Consider the following 17,932-nt stretch of genomic DNA (forward strand, 5'->3'; position numbering starts at 1 on the left):
TGACGGGACATACATAAGGCTATCCTAAGTAATAAGTAACATGTAATATGTGTAGACTTGATGGGACATGCATAAGGCTATCCTAAGTAATAAGCAACATGTAATATGTGTAGACTTGATGGGAAATGCATAAGGCTATTCTAAGTAATAAGTAACATGTAATATGTGTAGACCTGATGGGAAATGCATAAGGCTATTCTAAGTAATAAGTAACATGTAATATGTGTAGACTTGATGGGACATGCATAAGGCTATCCTAAGGAAACAGTAACATGTAATATGGGTAGACTTGATGGGACATGTATAAGGCTATCCTAATGAAACAGTAACATGTAATATGTGTAGACTTGATGGGACATGCATAAGGCTATCCTAAGGAAACAGTAACATGTAATATGTGTAGACTTGATGGGACATGCATAAGGCTATCCTAAGTAACCAGTAACATGTAATATGTGTAGACTTGATGGGACATGCATAAGGCTATCCTAAGTAACCAGTAACATGTAATATGTGTAGACTTGATGCGACATGCATAAGGCTATACTAAGTAATAAGTAACATGTAATATGTGTAGACTTGATGGGACATGCATAAGGCTATCCTAAGAAATAAGTAACATGTAATATGTGTAGACTTGATGGGACATGCATAAGGCTATCCTAAGTAATAAGCAACATGTAATATGTGTAGACTTGATGGGACATGCATAAGGCTATCCTAAGTAATAAGTAACATGTAATATGTGTAGACTTGACGGCACATGCATAAGGCTATACTAAGGAAACAGTAACATGTAATATGTGTAGACTTAATGGGACATGCATAAGGCTATCCTAAGTAATAAGCAACATGTAATATGTGTAGACTTGATGGGACATGCATAAGGCTATCCTAAGGAAACAGTAACATGTAATATGTGTAGACTTGATGGGACATGCATAAGGCTATCCTAAGGAAACAGTAACATGTAATATGTGTAGACTTGATGGGACATACATAAGGCTATACTAAGTAATAAGTAACAGTAATATGTGTAGACTTGATGGGACATGCATAAGGCTATCCTAAGTAATAAGTAACAAGTAATATGTGTAGACTTGATGGGACATGCATAAGGCTATCCTAAGTAATAAGTAACATGTAATATGTGTAGACTTGACGGCACATGCATAAGGCTATACTAAGGAAACAGTAACATGTAATATGTATAGACTTGATGGGCCTTTTGGTTCTTATCTACTATCAAGTTCTGGATTTTTAAAGGGAATAGTAGCGAGGGAGACAGCTGGGGAAGGATAAAGTTATAACCCCCCTCCCGTATGTGAGGGATCAGGGGATGAGACAGCTTCATCATATCGCACAACGACCTAGAGCCATGTTTAACCCTTTTTCTGCGGATCTCAGAGAGTACACCCGTTATGCACACAGAGCAGGGTAATGTGACATTGGACGAAGCAGTCAGATCTGAACAGTCTGAGTCACACTCCTAACACCCCCTGTATAGCATTTAGACGATGTAAAGAAATGATAACAGGAGTGTGTTACTGATATATATTTGTGAGTGACTTTACTGGGGGACGGTGCACAGTGCCTAGAATTTATCTAGGGCACAAGTACAGAAACAGGGACCTCTGTCTCCAGTAATCTAATAAATGTAGGAACCTGCAGCGCCTTCACTTCAATCTTCAAACAACAAAGTATTGTTTGTTTATTTTCCATCAGTAAACGCAGGTACAGAAGTAACCAATCTCCTCTCTAAACACACTTAGATAACAGCAGAATATTGTTCAAACACTAAATAACTACACATATATTCATCAAATCACTAATGTTTAATTTAAAGGGACAGTCTACGATAAAATTGTTATTGATTAAAAAGATAGATAATGCCTTTAGTACCCATTCCCCAGCTCTGCACAACACACATTGTTAGATTAATATACTTAATAACCTTTAAACCTCTAAATGTCTGCCTGTTTCTATGCCACTGTAGACAGCCTCTTACCACATGCTTTTTTATTAGCTTTTCACAAGGGACTGCTAGTTAACATTGTGTTCACGCCCGAGGAGTTAAAGATTTAGCACAACACAATACTAAATGCAAGTCAATAGATAATAAATAAATAGTCATGTAATATAATATAAGTAATAATAATAATGTGATCAGGGGGCTGTCAGAAGATGCTGAGATACAAGGTAATCACAGAAGTAAAAAGTATATTAATAAAACCGTGTTGGTTATGCAAAACTGGGGAATGGGTAATAAAGGGATTATCTATTTTTTAAAACAATAAAAATTATATTGTAGACTGTCCCTTTAAGTAACTTTGTGATGCTTAAAGCAAGCTTATATTGTTCTGTTTCAGGGGCTTAGCAAGGCAGCGGTTAACACCATTTGTGTACAACTGCCCACTAATTCCAAAAAACAATTAGTGGTGATTTCCTGGTGACGTCACAAACAATAAGAGCTCACTCAGGTGCTGGGACATAGGAGGTGAGTAAACAGGTGATGATAAAAACAAAGACTCTTTCAGAGACTCAGTATCAGGCAAGTGGCAGAGAGTAACCCCTTATTGCCCAGTTGAATATAGAAAGTATGTTTTGTTTACTGAGTGGATCAGTAACTTTTTCTCTTGTGACAAGTAATTTTTTTGCCCCATAGGTAAATGATTGTGATATTTTCCACCTTCGTATTTAATATATAAACAATATTCTGTTTAAATAATACATTAAAGGGACAGTAAATACCTTGTAATTTTTTTTTTTTACAGTCAAATACATTAAATTGATGGTAAACGTTCCCCTTTCTATAAACAGATCTGTTGTTAGTGATATTTTAAATGGAGTTTAATTAATCAGTTGTAATGAAGATGCTATAACTTACTTTTTAATGTAGCGCTGAAATTCAAATACCCTGTGCTCCGCCGCCCACAATCAGAACTCTAGCTACAACAAAAGTGTCATACGGCAAGAGCGCTGATTGCAGAACAGTCACAAAAAAAGATTCCAGATTTGTTTATACAAAGGGGAATGTATACCATCACTTTAACATATCAGCAGAGTCTAAACTCTTTTAGAACACATTAACACATGGTTTGCTGCTATTGTTTTTCAATGGTCAATCTGCTCTCATCCAGTATTAAGTTTGGAGAAGACAGGGCTTGTGAAACAGCTTTCAAGACTGGAAAATCCTCAATTTAAATGACAGAAAAGGGGACAAAATAAATAAGAAAAAAGATATTGCAAAGCTGTTTTACTATGTGTAATTAACAATTTTGTATTACAAGCTCAAAGTGTTTACTGTCCTACTTGAAATTTTTTATTATTTAAAAAGATAGATAATCCCTTTATTACCCATTCCCCAGTTTTGCATAACTAACACAGTTATATTAATATACTTTTTACCTCTGTGATTACCTTGTATCTAAGCCTCGGCAGACTGCCCCTTATCTCAGTTATATTATTATACTTTTTACCTCTGTGATTATTTTGTATCTAAGCCTCGGCAGACTGCTCCTTATCTCAGTACTTTTGAAAGACTTCCATTTTAGCTAGTCAGTGCTGACTCATAAATAACTCCACGGTAATGAACACAATTGTACCTATATGGCACACATGACATAGCGCTGTCTAGCTGTGAAAAACTTGTCAGTATTCATTTGTTTTCTTTAAATTACTTTTTAGGGATACAATACGTACCCTAATGTGCTCTGGAGAGCGATCTAATCCAATCCTCTTCTTGCTAGAGGCGTGGCCGCACTCACAGGACCTGTGTTCTGTCGAGAACTCCAATTCGTCAAAAACTCCAATCTGACGTCACTTCCGGTGACTCTTTTATTTTAATATCTGTTTTGCCTCTACCTAAAGGTAGTTTTATATCATGTTTATACACAGCACCCTCAGACAGTACAGTAATCAGACAGGTAATATTTATATGTTATATAATACAGCTTATACATGTAACCTAAAGGTAGTTTTATATCATGTTTATACACAGCACCCTCAGACAGACAGACAGTACAGTAATCAGACAGGTAATATTTATGTTATATAATACAGCTTATACATGTAACCTAAAGGAAGTTTTATATCATGTTTATACCCAGCACCCTCAGACAGACAGTACAGTAATATTTATATGTTATATAATACAGCTTATACATGTAACCTAAAGGTAGTTTAATATCATGTTTATACACAGCACCCTCAGACAGACAGTACTGTAATCAGACAGTAATATTTATATGTTATATAATACAGCTTATACATTTAACCTAAAGGTAGTTTTATATCATGTTTATACACAGCACCCTCAGACAGACAGACAGTACAGTAATCACACAGGTAATATTTATATGTTATATAATACAGCTTATAAATGTAACCTAAAGGTAGTTTTATATCATGTTTATACACAGCACCCTCAGACAGACAGTACTGTAATCAGACAGGTAATATTTATATGCTATATAATACAGCTTATACATGTAACCTAAAGGTAGTTTTATATAATGTTTATACACAGCACCCTCAGACAGACAGTACTATAATCAGACAGTAATATTTATATGTTATAGAATACAGCTTATACATGTAACCTAAAGGTAGTTTTATATCATGTTTATACACAGCACCCTCAGACAGTATAGTACTGTAATCAGACAGTAATATTTATATGTTATATAATACAGCTTATACATGTAACCTAAATGTAGTTTTATATCATGTTTATACACAGCACCCTCAGACAGACAGTACAGTAATCAGACAGTAATATTTATATGTTATATAATACAGCTTATACATGTAACCTAAAGGTAGTTTTATATCATGTTTATACACAGCACCCTCAGACAGACAGTACAGTACTGTAATCAGACAGGTAATATTTATATGTTATATAATACAGATTATACATGTAACCTAAAGGTAGTTTTATATCATGTTTATACACAGCACCATCAGACAGACAGTGCAGTAATCAGACAGGTAATATTTATATGTTATATAATACAGCTTATACATGTAACCTAAAGGTAGTTTTATATCATGTTTATACACAGCACCCTCAGACAGACAGTACAGTACTGTAATCAGACAGGTAATATTTATATGTTATATAATACAGCTTATACATGTAACCTAAAGGTAGTTTTATATCATGTTTATACACAGCACCCTCAGACAGACAGACAGTACTGTAATCAGACAGGTAATATTTATATGTTATATAATACAGCTTATACATGTAACCTAAAGGTAGTTTTATATCATGTTTATGCCCAGCACCCTCAGACAGACAGTACTGTAATCAGACAGTACTATTTATATGTTATATAATACAGCTTATACATGTAACCTAAAGGTAGTTTTATATCCTGTTTATACACAGCACCCTCAGACAGACAGACAGTACTGTAATCAGACCGGTAATATTTATATGTTATATAATACAGCTTATACATGTAACCTAAAGGTAGTTTTATATCATGTTTATACACAGCACCCTCAGACAGTACAGTAATCAGACAGTAATATTTATATGTTATATAATACAACTTATACATGTAACCTAAAGGTAGTTTTATATCATGTTTATACACAGCACCCTCAGACAGACAGACAGTACTGTAATCAGACAGGTAATATTTATATGTTATATAATACAGCTTATACATGTAACCTAAAGGTAGTTTTATATCATGTTTATACACAGCACCCTCGGACAGACAATGCTGTAATCAGACAGTAATATTTATATGTTATATAATACAGCTTATACATGTAACCTAAAGGTAGTTTTATATCATGTTTATACACAGCACCCTCAGACAGACAGACAGTACTGTAATCAGACAGGTAATATGTATATGTTATATAATACAGCTTATACATGTAACCTAAAGGTAGTTTTATATCATGTTTATACACAGCACCCTCAGACAGACAGTACAGTAATCAGACAGGTAATATTTATATGTTATATAATACAGCTTATACATGTAACCTAAAGGTAGTTTTATATCATGTTTATACACAGCACCCTCAGACAGTACTGTAATCAGACAGTTAATATTTATATGTTATATAATACAGCTTATACATGTAACCTAAAGGTAGTTTTATATCATGTTTATACACAGCAACCTCAGGCAGACAGTACAGTAATCAGACAGGTAATATTTATATGTTATATAATACAGCTTATACATGTAACCTAAAGGTAGTTTTATATCATGTTTATACTCAGCACCCTCAGACAGACAGTACTGTAATCAGACAGGTAATATTTATATGTTATATAGTACAGCTTATACATGTAACCTAAAGGTAGTTTTATATCATGTTTATACACAGCACCCTCAGACAGAGAGTACTGTAATCAGACAGGTAATATTTATATGTTATATAATACAGCTTATACATGTAACCTAAAGGTAGTTTTATATCATGTTTATACACAGCACCCTCAGACAGACAGTACTGTAATCAGACAGGTAATATTTATATGTTATATAGTACAGCTTATACATGTAACCTAAAGGTAGTTTTATATCATGTTTATACACAGCACCCTCAGACAGACAGTACTGTAATCAGACAGGTAATATTTATATGTTATATAATATAGCTTATACATGTAACCTAAAGGTAGTTTTATATCATGTTTATACCTCAACCTCAGACAGACAGTACAGTAATCAGACAGGTAATATTTATATGTTATATAATACAGCTTATACATGTAACCTAAAGGTAGTTTTATATCATGTTTATACACAGTACCCTCAGACAGACAGCACTGTAATCAGACAGGTAATATTTATATGTTATATAATACAGCTTATACATGTAACCTAAAGGTAGTTTTATATCATGTTTATACCTCAACCTCAGACAGACAGTACTGTAATCAGACAGTAATATTTATATGTTATATAATACAGCTTATACATGTAACCTAAAGGTAGTTTTATATCATGTTTATACACAGCACCCTCAGACAGACAGTACAGTAATCAGACAGTAATATTTATATGTTATATAATACAGCTTATACATGTAACCTAAATGTAGTTTTATATCATGCTTATACACAGCACCCTCAGACAGACAGTACAGTAATCAGACAGGTAATATTAATATGTTATGTAATACAGCTTATACATGTAATCTAAAGGTAGTTTTATATCATGTTTATACACAGCACCCTCAGACAGACAGTACAATAATCAGACAGTAATATTTATATGTTATATAATACAGCTTATACATGTAACCTAAAGGTAGTTTTATATCATGTTTATACACAGCACCCTCAGACAAACAGTACAGTACTGTAATCAGACAAGTAATATTTATATGTTATATAATACAGCTTATACATGTAACCTAAAGGTAGTTTTATATCATGTTTATACACAGCACCCTCAGACAGACAGTACAGTACTGTAATCAGACAGGTAATATTTATATGTTATATAATACAGCTTATACATGTAACCTAAAGGTAGTTTTATATCATGTTTATACATAGCACCCTCAGACAGACAGTACTGTAATCAGATAGTAATATTTATATGTTATATAATACAGCTTATACATGAAACCTAAAGGTAGTTTTATAAAATGTTTATACACAGCTCCCTCAGACAGTACAGTACTGTAATCAGACAGTAATATTTATATGTTATATAATACAGCTTATACATGTAACCTAAAGGTAGTTTTATATCATGTTTATACACAGCACCCTCAGACAGACAGTACAGTAATAAGACAGGTAATATTTATATGTTATATAATACAGCTTATACATGTAACCTAAAGGTAGTTTTATATCAGTTTATAGACAGTACCCTCAGACAGACAGTACAGTAATCAGACAGGTACTATTTATATGTTATATAATACAGCTTATACATGTAACCTAAAGGTAGTTTTATATCATGTTTATACACAGCACCCTCAGACAGACAGTACAGTAATCAGACAGGTAATATTTATATGTTATATAATACAGCTTATACATGTAACCTAAAGGTAGTTTTATATCATGTTTATACACAGCACCCTGACAGACTGTACAGTACAGTAATCAGACAGGTAATATTTATATGTGATATAATACAGCTTATACATGTAACCTAGATGTAGTTTTATATCATGTTTATACACAGCACCCTCAGACAGACAGTACTGTAATCAGACAGTAATATTTATATGTTATATAATACAGCTTATACATGTAACCTTAAGGTAGTTTTATATCATGTTTATACACAGCACCCTCAGACAGACAGTACAGTAATCAGACAGTAATATTTATATGTTATATAATACAGCTTATACATGTAACCTAAATGTAGTTTTATATCATGCTTATACACAGCACCCTCAGACAGACAGTACAGTAATCAGACAGGTAATATTAATATGTTATGTAATACAGCTTATACATGTAATCTAAAGGTAGTTTTATATCATGTTTATACACAGCACACTCAGACAGACAGTACAATAATCAGACAGTAATATTTATATGTTATATAATACAGCTTATACATGTAACCTAAAGGTAGTTTTATATCATGTTTATACACAGCACCCTCAGACAAACAGTACAGTACTGTAATCAGACAAGTAATATTTATATGTTATATAATACAGCTTATACATGTAACCTAAAGGTAGTTTTATATCATGTTTATACACAGCACCCTCAGACAGACAGTACAGTACTGTAATCAGACAGGTAATATTTATATGTTATATAATACAGCTTATACATGTAACCTAAAGGTAGTTTTATATCATGTTTATACATAGCACCCTCAGACAGACAGTACTGTAATCAGATAGTAATATTTATATGTTATATAATACAGCTTATACATGAAACCTAAAGGTAGTTTTATAAAATGTTTATACACAGCTCCCTCAGACAGTACAGTACTGTAATCAGACAGTAATATTTATATGTTATATAATACAGCTTATACATGTAACCTAAAGGTAGTTTTATATCATGTTTATACACAGCACCCTCAGACAGACAGTACAGTAATCAGACAGGTAATATTTATATGTTATATAATACAGCTTATACATGTAACCTAAAGGTAGTTTTATATCAGTTTATACACAGTACCCTCAGACAGACAGTACAGTAATCAGACAGGTATTATTTATATGTTATATAATACAGCTTATACATGTAACCTAAAGGTAGTTTTATATCATGTTTATACACAGCACCCTCAGACAGACTGTACAGTACAGTAATCAGACAGGTAATATTTATATGTGATATAATACAGCTTATACATGTAACCTAGATGTAGTTTTATATCATGTTTATACACAGCACCCTCAGACAGACAGTACTGTAATCAGACAGTAATATTTATATGTTATATAATACAGCTTATACATGTAACCTAAAGGTAGTTTTATATCATGTTTATACACAGCACCCTCAGACAGACAGTACTGTAATCAGACAGGTAATATTTATATGTTATATAATACAGCTTATACATGTAACCTAAAGGTAGTTTTATATCATGTTTATACACAGCACCCTCAGACAGACAGTACTGTAATCAGACAGTTATATTTATATGTTATATAATAAAGCTTATACATGTAACCTAAAGGTAGTTTTATATCATGTTTATACACAGCACCCTCAGACAGACTGTACAGTACAGTAATCACACAGGTAATATTTATATGTTATATAATACAGCTTATACATGTAACCTAAAGGTAGTTTTATATCATGTTTATACACAGCACCCTCAGACAGACAGTACAGTACTGTAATCAGACAGGTAATATTTATATGTTATATAATACAGCTTATACATGTAACCTAAAGGTAGTTTTATATCATGTTTATACACAGCACCCTCAGACAGACAGTACAGTAATCAGACAGTAATATTTATATGTTATATAATACAGCTTATACATGTAACCTACAGGTAGTTTTATATCATGTTTATACACAGCACCCTCAGACAGACAGTACAGTACTGTAATCAGACAGGTAATATTTATATGTTATATAATACAGCTTATACATGTAACCTAAAGGTAGTTTTATATCATGTTTATACACAGCACCCTCAGACAGACAGTACTGTAATCAGACAGGTAATATTTATATGTTATATAATACAGCTTATACATGTAACCTAAAGGTAGTTTTATATCAGTTTATACACAGCACCCTCAGACAGACAGTACTGTAATCAGACAGTTATATTTATATGTTATATAATACAGCTTATACATGTAACCTAAAGGTAGTTTTATATCATGTTTATACACAGCACCCTCAGACAGACAGTACAGTACTGTAATCAGACAGGTAATATTTATATGTTATATAATACAGCTTATACATGTAACCTAAAGGTAGTTTTATATCATGTTTATACACAGCACCCTCAGACAGTACAGTAATCAGACAGTAATATTTATATGTTATATAATACAACTTATACATGTAACCTAAATACAGTTTTATATCATGTTTATACACCACACCCTCAGACAGACAGTACTGTAATCAGACAGGTAATATTTATATGTTATATAATACAGCTTATACATGTAACCTAAAGGTAGTTTTATATCATGTTTATACACCACACCCTCAGACAGACAGTACAGTAATCAGACAGTAATATTTATATGTTATATAATACAGCTTATACATGTAACCTAAAGGTAGTTTTATATCATGTTTATACACAGCACCCTCAGACAGTACAGTACTGTAATCAGACAGGTAATATTTATATGTTATATAATACAGCTTATACATGTAACCTAAAGGTAGTTTTATATCATGTTTATACACAGCACCCTCAGACAGACAGTACAGTAATCAGACAGGTAATATTTATATGTTATATAATACAGCTTATACATGTAACCTAAAGGTAGTTTTATATCATGTTTATACACAGCACCCTCAGACAGACAGTACAGTAATCAGACAGTAATATTTATATGTTATATAATACAATCAGCACAGACATAACATTGTAGGGTGCTGTTTAAGGACCAAAAAAGGGAGCTAGGAGGTGTTGCAGTTTGCAAATTGCAGCGGTCATGCAGGACAAATTTACTGATCATTCATAGATATTCATATGTATAGATGGTGATTGGTCATTAGCTTATGTTAATTAGCAGCTTAGATGAAGCAACCTCTTAGAGGGAAAAGAAGCATGCAAGTAGCAGTCATTTTGAATGAGTTAGTGTCCATGTAAATTGTGTGATATGAGCTGCAGGTGATAATAGGTTAAACAGCTAGAGAGGCAAGCAAGCAAGCAACTGTCCGTTTACTCAGATTTAAATACTTTTATGTAGAGAAGATAAACAAAGCGACAGTTCTGAGTTAGTCCAGGAAGGGGTTAATCTGTATTTTCATATGAAAAGGCCCTAAACCCAAGTCAACCAGGTGACTTATTGGGAGGCCAATCAACTATTCAAACATTTAGACAGTAACCCCGGCAGCTTGCAAATAGTGCTTCCAATAAACATTACCCTCCTAGGTTAACCAGGCAACCGGTGGGAATGAAATGTAAAACAGAATAACCTCTATGATCGTATATCACCTGTCGCTCTCCTTGTTATGTTGTAGTAACATCCGATGGCTGGTTAGCAATTCTGTTCACTCACTCATGTCGAAATCCGGCCGATGCTTCAGCTCCGTTGGTTGCAAACTCACCATGTCACTTCTCCTACGCACGAACGCTGCACAATCCCTCTCTGTGTGCGCTCACCCCCGGTCCCGCCTCCATATGATTCAGCGTGGTCACGCCTCTCTCTGCTTCACTGTGATGCAAAATCCGGAACTGTATGATAGGAATGGAGTCCCAGTACTCCACATAGAACATGCAAAAAAGTCTCCCAAGAAGTTCCAAGCATCCACGACTGTACGCGGTATGTAGAAAAAAGTCCAAAGTCTCTCAGAGGTAAGGTATGATTAAAATAGTAAATTTATTTATAACTATTAAAAAAGGCAGACTCCATACAAAAAAACACAAAGGGTAAAGAGCAGTAAAAAGAAAGTCTGACCGGTTTCAGTCACTCAGACCGTAGTCTTAGACATAAAATGCAGACTACAGGTGTGTGCTATTTAAAGCCACAACCCATCTGCAATTGGTGTAGTTTGTACACTGCACATACGTGCTTTAACCCTTGAAGTGACAGCATATTTTAAATTAAGGTCACAGTATGTTGTTAGAAAATTAAAAAAAAAATGTTTATATAACTTGAATGCATTAAGTGCATATACAATTTACATGTGATGATGATAATAGTAATAGCAAGAAGGACTTGATACTTTATAGTTAGTACATGCATAGTAAAGTCAATTATTGAAAAAGTGTGTCTGGAGATTTGTTAATCTTAAATGAGAGGGATGAAAATATAATAACTCAAACTAAGGCTAACCATGCTACATATTATTCAGCATAGATAAGGCATATTTATAACAATTTAGTATAGATAATGTATAATAATAATAATCAATTGCAAAAATATACATCTAAAAAAATTATATATAATATTTAATGCCAATATGATAAAAATCATAAATCTCCTATGGTTTACAGCCGTATTGCTGATGCAAGCTTTTTTAGTAAATGGTACAAGTTTAAACCTTAAGTGTCAGTTCCCTTTCATCATTTGAACTTCCAAAGAATAGCTAACATAATATACTACCTATGCCAGTAATTAATGATGTCAAACTCTGAGTTAAATCCTGTAGGTAGCAGGCTACCGAGTTTATGAATCCAGTAAATCTCCTGTCTGGATAAGATATGAAATTTATTACCACCTCTAGGGGGACTTACAATCTGCTCGATAGCCTGCCACCTAAAGGTGCTCAAATTTCCCTGATGTACTTCCAAAAAATGTTTTGATAGAGCTGAGACCGCTCTCTCTTGATTAACGTATGAAAGGTGCTCTTTTATCCTAGTCCCCACTTCCCTGGTGGTTCTACCTACATATTGGCGGACACACTGGGTGCATTCTATCAAGTATACCACATATTTGTTACCACACTTAACACAACCTTTTGTTTCAAAAACTTCTTTAGTTGTGGCTGAAGTAAAGGTGTTAGATACACATATGTGGTCACAAGATTTGCACGACCTTTTTCCACATTTGTAGGTACCATTGAAGTGTAACCAAGAGTGATTTCTTTTTTCTTTCTTAAGCATACTAGGGGCTAAAAGATTGCCCAGCGTCAGATTCTTTTTGTAAACAAAGTTGCATCCATCTTTAATGACGCCGCGCAGTCTAGTGTCCCCTCTTAGAATCGGCAAATTCTTTCTTATTATGTTGCACACTTGGTAATATTGGTTAGAGTATGTAGTAACCAATGTTGGTTTTGTCTTAGTATCAGTGCTGTTAGTCAGTGTCTTTGTCTTGTGTGTAAACAAATCCTCTCTGTTCATTTGGCTAACTTCAATATAGGATCTTCTGACCAATTTTTTGGAATACTGTCTGTCTGTAAACCTTTTACTAAGGCTTAGACTCTCTTCCTGAAAATCTTCAAAACGAGTACAGTTTCGTCTTGCTCTCATAAATTGACCTTTGGCAATACCCTTAAACACATGCCCAGGATGACTGCTGCGAGCGTGTAACAGGGTATTGCCCGAGATCGGTTTTCTAAAGAGAGTAGAGTTTATCTTTTTGGAACATTTATCAAATGTCAATGTGACATCAAGATAGTTAATGGATTTCTTGTTCCATTCAAACGTGAACTTCAGTCCTATCCTATTCGTGTTAAGATGTTCAACAAATGCCTGTGCCTGAGAGTTGCCTGAAGACCAGATAATCAACAGGTCATCGATGAAACGCATGTATTTCACTATTGAAGATGAAAAGATATTGCTATCTCCATAGACGTGGAACCGCTCCCACCACCCCATGAAGAGGTTGGCATAGGAGGGGGCAAATTTAGCCCCCATCGCGGTTCCACGTCTCTGGAGATAGCAATCATCATTGAACATGAAAAAATTATGTTGCAACAGAAATTCAATTGCTCGAATCACAAAATTTCTGTGTTCCTGCTTAATATTGGTATGTTGTTCCAAAAAGAAAGAAACCGCCTTAATCCCGAACTCGTGGGGTATAGTTGAATATAGTGAGACCACATCTATGGTGAGCCAACTGAATTGTGGTTCCCATTGTGTGGTCTCAAGTTTTGATAGCGCATGTGCAGTGTCACGTATATAACTTGGTAGACAAGAGACTAAAGGCTGGAGATAGTCATCTACCCATTTGGACAGTGGTTCCAAAAGGGAACCTATTCCGGCCACTATGGGCCTACCTTGTACATTAGTCAGGCTTTTATGGACCTTTGGGAAATGGTGGAAGATGGGCATCACTGGACTATCTACTATGAGACAATCAAATGTCTGCTGATCAATAATGCCCATCTCCAAACCATCATCCAAAAGATCCACAAGAAGATCTTTATAGTTTGCGGTGGGATTTTTGGGAATTAGTTGATATGCTTCAGAATCACTTAACTGTCTGAGTGCTTCATCAATATATGTACTCTTATCCATAACAACCAAACTTCCACCCTTATCCGACTGGCGGATAACAATGTGCTGGTTGTTCTGGAGAGTAACAATGGCCTCTCTTTCTCTCAATTAACAAGTTTGAAGCCTTACCTGTCTGAGATTTTGAAAGAAGGGTAAGATCCTCCACTACTCGTTTATGAAAAACCTCCAAGCTTTTACCCCTTGTTTGCAAAGGATAAAAGTTTGAGTGAGACTTCAGCGTATGTTGTATTTTGCCACATATCTGAGTATTGGAAGTTTCTCCTTGTATAGATAGATCCTCAAGATTGGTGAGGGCACATATATCTGTAAAACACATCTTGTCATAATCTGGTGTATTGAGTGTCTCTGCTGTACGTGTAGATGTCATAGTATCTGTATCTGCAAAATGTTTTTTAAGAGTTAAATCTCTCACCAATCTGTTGACATCTAAGATGGTCTGAAAGAGATCAAAGTTACGTGAAGGCACAAAGCCTAATCCATAACTCAAGACTCTTTTTTCAGAGTCGGATAGTGTATATGAGGAGAGGTTGATAACTGTGTTATCTATTGGTACTGATGTCTTTGCGCCCTCCGATTCTCCCTCACGGGGTATCTCTGTTGGTGTTGTTCCATCAGGGGTAATGAATTTCTCTGTGTGGCCCCTCTCCCTCTCCCCCCTCCCCTGGGTCGCCTCGGGGCCCAGTGAAAAACCTGAGTGTCAGATTCAGTGTTGATCTCTCTAGGATTGACTTCCCTATAGTGATGTGATCGACTTCTACCTCTCCCTCTTGGTCTGCCTCTTTTTGGAATAGTCCCTGTATTACGATAATCCTTCAGAATGCCTTTAGGTGCTACCTCGTCTTCTAAAACTTGGGTGTCAAATGCCTGGCTCAAGGATACTTCCTCTCCCTCAGAGCCCGAAAAAGCATCCGAATCGAAGCTAGAAGCAAATCGATCTTCATCAGTCAATTCGGGCTCTGAGTCAGAGAAGGCAACCTTTTTCTGGGTTTTGGTAGTTGATAACTTATTGATGTTATGATTATCTTGACTATGCATCTCGTTGGAATCAGGAAATTGACCACCCCTAACTATAGAGTTAGAGTTAGACCATGTCCTACTCCTCTGGCGACGTCGCCAGATGTATACAGTGCCTTTAGTGTAGTCTTTTTGGTCACGGATAAATTTGGAATGTTTTATCTGTATGATCAATTTCCTTGATTCCTCTATTGTACTCTTAAGTATCTTATCATACTGAGGATAAACATCATACTCTTTATATTTGTTCATGTCAACCTGTAAAAGAACAATTTTCTGTTTAACTTCATTTAAAAGCATATCCTTATACTCTATAAGCAATGCAATTAATTTCAGAGAGCAGTCAGTTAAAGCCTGATTCCATTTTTCAACAAAACTTGCATCTTGTATGTCGTATGTGGGGAATTTGTTTATCCGCAGTCCCCTAGGTATCATCTTCATAGCTATATATTTAGATAAGATCCATTTGTCCCATTTAAGTTTTTGTTCTTTTCTTTTAAGGGATTCCATATCATAGAAATAATCTCCTAGTTGTGTATTGGGGACATCTTTTTCAAATACATCTTTAAGTTCTAGAAGATCTAAATCATCATCATCAGTAATATTCAAAGAAAAAAAGGAGTCAGTCCCTGCCATTTCTTCCATATATCTCCAAGAGCGCTATACCAGTGTATTGGCAAAATAATAATATACAGACAGTCTGAGAGAGAGACCTTAATAGGTATTGTGAACCAAGCAAAACTGGAGCTCTTGTAAACAACAACCCATCCAGGGAAAAAAAAAACAATCAGCACAGACATAACATTGTAGGGTGCTGTTTAAGGACCAAAAAAGGGAGCTAGGAGGTGTTGCAGTTTGCAAATTGCAGCGGTCATGCAGGACAAATTTACTGATCATTCATAGATATTCATATGTATAGATGGTGATTGGTCATTAGCTTATGTTAATTAGCAGCTTAGATGAAGCAACCTCTTAGAGGGAAAAGAAGCATGCAAGTAGCAGTCATTTTGAATGAGTTAGTGTCCATGCAAATTGTGTGATATGAGCTGCAGGTGATAATAGGTTAAACAGCTAGAGAGGCAAGCAAGCAAGCAACTGTCCGTTTACTCAGATTTAAATACTTTTATGTAGAGAAGATAAACAAAGCGACAGTTCTGAGTTAGTCCAGGAAGGGGTTAATCTGTATTTTCATATGAAAAGGCCCTAAACCCAAGTCAACCAGGTGACTTATTGGGAGGCCAATCAACTATTCAAACATTTAGACAGTAACCCCGGCAGCTTGCAAATAGTGCTTCCAATAAACATTACCCTCCTAGGTTAACCAGGCAACCGGTGGGAATGAAATGTAAAACAGAATAACCTCTATGATCGTATATCACCTGTCGCTCTCCTTGTTATGTTGTAGTAACATCCGATGGCTGGTTAGCAATTCTGTTCACTCACTCATGTCGAAATCCGGCCGATGCTTCAGCTCCGTTGGTTGCAAACTCACCATGTCACTTCTCCTACGCACGAACGCTGCACAATCCCTCTCTGTGTGCGCTCACCCCCGGTCCCGCCTCCATATGATTCAGCGTGGTCACGTCTCTCTCTGCTTCACTGTGATGCAAAATCCGGAACTGTATGATAGGAATGGAGTCCCAGTACTCCACATAGAACATGCAAAAAAGTCTCCCAAGAAGTTCCAAGCATCCACGACTGTACGCGGTATGTAGAAAAAAGTCCAAAGTCTCTCAGAGGTAGGGTATGATTAAAATAGTAAATTTATTTATAACTATTAAAAAAGGCAGACTCCATACAAAAAAACACAAAGGGTAAAGAGCAGTAAAAAGAAAGTCTGACCGGTTTCGGTCACTCAGACCGTAGTCTTAGACATAAAATGCAGACTACAGGTGTGTGCTATTTAAAGCCACAACCCATCTGCAATTGGTGTAGTTTGTACACTGCACATACGTGCTTTAACCCTTGAAGTGACAGCATATTTTAAATTAAGGTCACAGTATGTTGTTAGAAAATTAAAAAAAAAATGTTTATATAACTTGAATGCATTAAGTGCATATACAATTTACATGTGATGATGATGATAGTAATAGCAAGAAGGACTTGATACTTTATAGTTAGTACATGCATAGTAAAGTCAATTATTGAAAAAGTGTGTCTGGAGATTTGTTAATCTTAAATGAGAGGGATGAAAATATAATAACTCAAACTAAGGCTAACCATGCTACATATTATTCAGCATAGATAAGGCATATTTATAACAATTTAGTATAGATAATGTATAATAATAATAATCAATTGCAAAAATATACATC

This window comes from Bombina bombina, chromosome 1, assembly GCF_027579735.1.
Source record: "Bombina bombina isolate aBomBom1 chromosome 1, aBomBom1.pri, whole genome shotgun sequence".
Taxonomy (NCBI): Eukaryota; Metazoa; Chordata; class Amphibia; order Anura; family Bombinatoridae; genus Bombina; species Bombina bombina.